Raw genomic sequence first — 5,992 nt, forward strand, 5'->3', positions numbered from 1 at the left:
CCTAGTCCTCTTAGCTCCTGAAGCTACCTATAATTTAGGGCCCTTTTATATGAGAGTATTGCAATGTACACCATTTGAACCAAAAATTCCAAGTCTAATACCTTGTCTTTAGGCAATAATCAGGGACAAATTGTGGTTTTAACCTCTTAGAATCTCAAGTGTATTCATAATAGAAGAAATCTGAAAACAACTAAAGTCAAAAGTGAAAAGTAAATTGTCTAAATTCATTAAGTATAAGCAAGCAATATGCAGCCATTTAAAATTATGTCTTCAATAATTTAATGTGAGAAGTAGTGATATGGTAACTGAAAAAAGTTACAAAACAGTATGTATAATGTGGTAATAAAAAGGCTAAAACACTATGTACAGCATGGTACTGTTTTCACTTAAAATATGTCTGTATACTTATATATTAATAGAAAAAAACTCCATGTGGAGAAGTCCTTCTTTGCCTGCTCTCCTCATTTCTTTCAACTCATGAAACAGGAGTCCCTACAACTTTGTGCCTTTCTGAGTGCTGAGGAGGAAGTGCCCAGCCATGGAGCCGACCCTCCCACATAGAGACAGTGGTTTATCTTAGTTGACCCTATTAGCACACAAGTAAATGGAGGTCATCCTGCCTCAAAACCTGAAAACAGGACACCACCCTGCTTTCCTGGCTCCTCAACATTCTTACTCAGGGCCATAGGCTCTGTCAGTTCCTGCTTTAGACAAGTCCAACCAGGCCTCTTTCTGGTTCTAGCCTCTCAGATTGCTTTGGATGAGTGAAACCAGTCAGACTCATTTTAGGTCCAGTTGCCTCAATTGGAGCAATTACCAAAGCTGATAGCTTTTATTCCATTTGGCTCAGTTCCCTGGATTTACAAGTGTCATCTAGATTCTTGGAGGGGAAAAGGGATGAATGATAGATGGAGTTCAGTCAACAATCACCCCTCTTCCCATCCTGGACCAGGAATGACCTAGGGCAGTCAGGGCTTAGGAGATACTTGGCAATGTTTAGAGCCATCTCTGGTTGTCCAACAGGGTGGGGAGTAGGAGGGGAGCTGCTCCTGGCATCTCATGGGTAGCAGGTAGGGGTCAGAGATGCTGCTAAACACCCTACAATCACAAGGCAGCCCTCCACAAAGAAGTTTCATACAGCCCAAAGTGTCAGTAGTGCTGATATTGGAAAACCCTAATCTTAAAAGTATATACAGAATTGGTAGAAATTTATCTTCTATTTTCTGTATCTTCTCATTTTTCTACAGTATATGTATGTTGCTTTAGCAATAAGGAAAAAATTAAAGTTACTTTACATTTTAAGATAAAGTGGCTATACCATAATTAGGATTTGTCAAATAAATGAAGAAGGAAGGAATAATATGGCTTCTGAAAAAGGATAGCTAAGACTATGAACTTTGGGGGGCAGAGATGTCTATATTTTATACAATTTTGTATTCTGAACACCTAGATTAGTAGCTGGCACATGGTAGATTCTGGGTGATTGTAGATAGATGGATGGATGAACAGACAGACAGACGAATGGATGGATGGATAAGTGCATGAAACCTGCCTCAACATCATCAAGAATGCTTAAATGAGTTATAGTAATCATTTTGTAATATATATGTGTATCGAATCACATGTTGTATACCTTAAACTTACATAATGTTATATATGTAAACAAACTTACACAATTATATCTTAATAAACCTGGAAAGATAGGGGAAAAAAGAACAAGAAAAAGTAGCTGTAGTATGTCAAAAGTTCAGGTGTGGCCACATGTACTTATTGAAAAATAAAACAAAATCTGGTTTTAACCAACAGATCCAGACATTCTTTGGAAGTCTCCCTAGAATGGAAATAGTGCCTGAGAGGCAGCGAGATTGGCTTGATTGAGTCCAATCGCAGCTGGGCATTGCTATTGACAAAATTTGAATGTTGACCCACCCTTAGGGACTACATGGAGTCTGTGTTGGCTTTTTTTCTTTCTTTTCACTCAAATTATGTGAATTTTTAGCTCTAACAGCATTGTATGGGTGGTGTTGTGCATGCCAGGGAGCATGGTAATAAACCATAGGTGTATTATGGCTGGTCAGTCCTAATTAAAAGACTTCCTCCGTCTTGTCTTTAGGGCTTCCAGACATGGCGCCTGGGCTTTATTTTTGGCTCTGAGCATCTACGTTGCTTCCTGTTTTGTTGCCAGATTAATGATACACAGCATGTGAGCTAAGGCAGCCCAAGAGAAATATTTCTCTCAACTTCCTCCTTATTTCCTACAATAATTCTGGACCCACACAGATCAAATGCATCATAGAAGAGCCAGCAACTCTGACGTGCAAAACGCCCATGTCCTGCCACCTCCCGGGTGTTGGTATTTTTGACAGTCCTCAATTAAAGCAATACGGTTAACTTCAGCCTGTCATTTGTGTGGGCTAAGCTGTTTGAAAATCTTTGAGGGGTCAGCCAGTGGTGGGAGGACCACTTTCCTATAAATAAATGATGGAACCTCGATGTCTGGAAGACACTAGCCGTGGTTTGGTTTCAGGGACCTGGGTGGTGGTGGTGCAGAAATGTCAGTCCCCTTCCTCTTGCCTCCTCAGGCTGTCTCTTTCCTAGGACTGATGCTTTTCCATTTCATTATCAAAATATCCTGAGGAGACCTCTGGACCACAAAGGTGTCTGATTCCAGTTTCATTGTATCATTATTAGTGCTAAAGAAGCAACATTTGTCTCCGAGTAACTATTTAGAAGAACTTTTTTGAAGGTGTTGCTGGGTATGAGGTTATAAATCCTTGAGAACATCTAGGAATGTTGATTTCAGTTTTAAAATATTTAATATTTCAGAAAGACCATGTCACCAAAACCACTCTTGCCATAAGATCATTTCATTGGGAGAATATACAGACGTCCTTATGATTAGGAGCGTGGGAGGGAAAGCATGCAGGAAATATTTCTCTCAACTTCCTCCTTATTTCCTACAATAATTCTGGAGGAATTTAAAAGGAGTTTAAATCAGGAAGATAGAAATAAAAAATGAATATCCAGCTTTGTTTTATATTACTTGAATTTTTAAAATCTGATTTCTTAGATTGTTACCAAAACTCTGGTATTAGAAAGAAAGCTCTGCCTATTCACATATAACATGATAGTCTATGTAGAAATTTGCAAGGAATATACAAACGAGCTCCTAGAACTAATGAATGAGTTAATCCAAGTAACTAGATACAAAGTCAACATTTTAAAAAATCAATCAGATTTTTATATATTAGCGATCAATAATTAGAAATCAAAAAAATTAAATATAATTTATAACTCCAAAAAAGGACATAATTATGTATAAATCTAAAAAATATGTGCAGAATCTGCATGATAAAAATTATAAAACATTGTAAAATAAATCAAGGAAGATCTAAATAAATGAAGAGACATACCATATTCATGAACCAGAGACCCAACATAGATAAGATGTTGGTTTTTCTCCAGTATGACCTAAGGATTTGATTAAATTCCAATCTCAATCCCAGCAGAATTCTCTTTGGTAGATACAGTAATACTGGCTCTAAAAGTTATATGGAAAAGCAACTTGAACAACAAAAAGTTTTGAAAAAGAATAATAAAATTGGAGAAATCACACTGTGTAAGATTTATTATGAAGCAGCAGTAAACAGAACCATCAAAATTTAAAACTTTTGTTCTGTGAAACATACTATTAAGAGAATGAAACGCAAGTTACAGACTGGGGAAAATATTTGCCACATATCTGACAAAGAATTTATACCAGGATATATAAATAACTCTCAAAACTCAACAGTCAGAAAACAAAACATCTAATTTTAAAATAGGCAAAAGATTTGGATGAGCACTTTTCCAAAGAAGACACAAAGATAATAAATAAGCATATGAGAAGAAGCAAAACATAATTAGCCAATAAGAACATGTAAATTAAAACATGTAAATTAAAGCAAAACATAATTAGCCAATAAGAACATGTAAATTAAAACATGTAAATTAAAAATATAAGATATTACACATATATACGTATTAGAATGACAAAAATAAAATCACAATACCCAGTGTTGACAAAGATGCAGAGCTACCACAACACTCATATATTTCTGTTGGGGATGCAAATAATATGGCCATTCTGGAAAATCGTTAGTCATTTTCTCATAAAATTAAACATATACTCACTATATGACCCAGTAACCTTGATTATTTACCATAGAGAAATGAAAATCTATATTCACAAAGAAACCAATCGCAAATGTTTTAGCAGCTGTATTCATAAACTCCTAAAACTGAAAACAACCAAGATGTGTTTCAACTGGTGAATGGGTAAAGAAACTGAGGTACAACCATATAATGGAGTACTATTCAGCATTGAAGAGGATATTTGCAACAAATCTGATGAATCTTAAAGGCACTGAGCTGTATAAAACATCAATCATTTGAATACCTCCTTCATGATTTTTGCCATGTCTATATCCTTTTTGAGCTATTATTTATCATAATACTCTTAAGTTGACTCATTTCATTTACTTAGTTTATCTTAAAACAATATCTATTACGTCATCGGTTTGGTTGTGCTAGTTATACTTTGCAATACATACTAAAGCAATAATGTGTGTGTGTGTGTGTGTGTATAGATACACACACAGGTATACACACACACACACACACACACACACACACACAAACACACACACAGGTTTAGCTATTTGTGCCCTAAAAATAAGTCATGTGCTACCAGTGGAACATATTCAGCAGTTTAGGTAATGTGCTTTTCATAGTCGGCTCAAGTATCTACACCTCTAGGAGTAGGTTGTGCATCCCCTACTGTTCCAGCAGTTAGGCATAAGCGCCCCTCCCCCAAGAGGATTAGAAGACTCGTCATTGGGGAAATTGCCCAGTGTCTGATGTTTGGGAGTCCCCACAGAGCAGCTGGCCTATGGCCCGATTCTACTGTGAAGCTCTCCCCCTTTGCATATAAATCTTCCAATCATATTTTTATTAATTTACTGTGAATAGGAGCAGAGAGCCAAAGACTACCAGACATTTGAGGAATGTCTCCTAACATAAGAATCAGAGATCAAAACAAAGAAAGAGGAGAAAAGGACTGAGAAAGACACAGAGATATGTGGGGATCAGAAGAAAACTTCAAGAATCCCACTAAAGTTAATATCCTTAGATTAAAAAGAGGAAATGTTGCACCCATGAGACAAGAACAGAATACTATGGAATATAATGAGTCAAATAATAAGAAAGAACTCATAATTTTAAAATAAGATGATTAATTTTTTTTAAATCAGTAGAAGGTTTGGAAAATAAAGTAGATGAAACCTCTTAGGAAGTATAACAAGTAGAAAAAGATTTTCCTTAAAGATAAAAGTCTTGGAAAATTAATCCAGGAGACCCAAGATCCAAATAATAACTATTCCAGAGACTTAGAGAAAAGAGATGGGACGAAATTATCAAAGAAATAATAAAAGAAAAATTCCACAGTTGAAGGACAAGCCTTAAATTTCGAAGGGGCTTCTGAGGCTCATCAAAATAAAGAGAAGACTCTAAAAGCTACTCCAGAAAAAGAGACAGACTGACACTGAATCACTTACGAAGGATTAGAAATAAAATTTCCATTGGACTAGTCACGGCAATATGTGTGCTAGAAAACAACAAAACAATAAAGTTTCAACCAGGAATCTATACACAGCCGAAATTATAATTGTAAGAGGGAGAATAAAGACATTTCAGATACATTACTGACCTTAAAAATAATTGTCTCCCTTGTGTTCTTTTGTAGAAAACCACTAGAGAAGATATTCCTACAACAGGAGGAAGTAAGTCAAGAAATTGGAAGACATTCCCATGTCAGAAACAGGGCATCTAGAAAGGGAGGTCGCAAAGTGATGTGAAGAAAAATCCCAGGATGACAACTGTGCTGCAGCCCTAAAGACTGCATCCTAACAGGATAGAAAGGTCCCACAGAGAGTCTCCAGAGGGAAAAAAAAAA

The sequence above is a fragment of the Pteropus vampyrus genome, unplaced genomic scaffold (genome assembly GCF_000151845.1).
Source record: "Pteropus vampyrus isolate Shadow unplaced genomic scaffold, Pvam_2.0 Scaffold7, whole genome shotgun sequence".
NCBI lineage: Eukaryota > Metazoa > Chordata > Mammalia > Chiroptera > Pteropodidae > Pteropus > Pteropus vampyrus.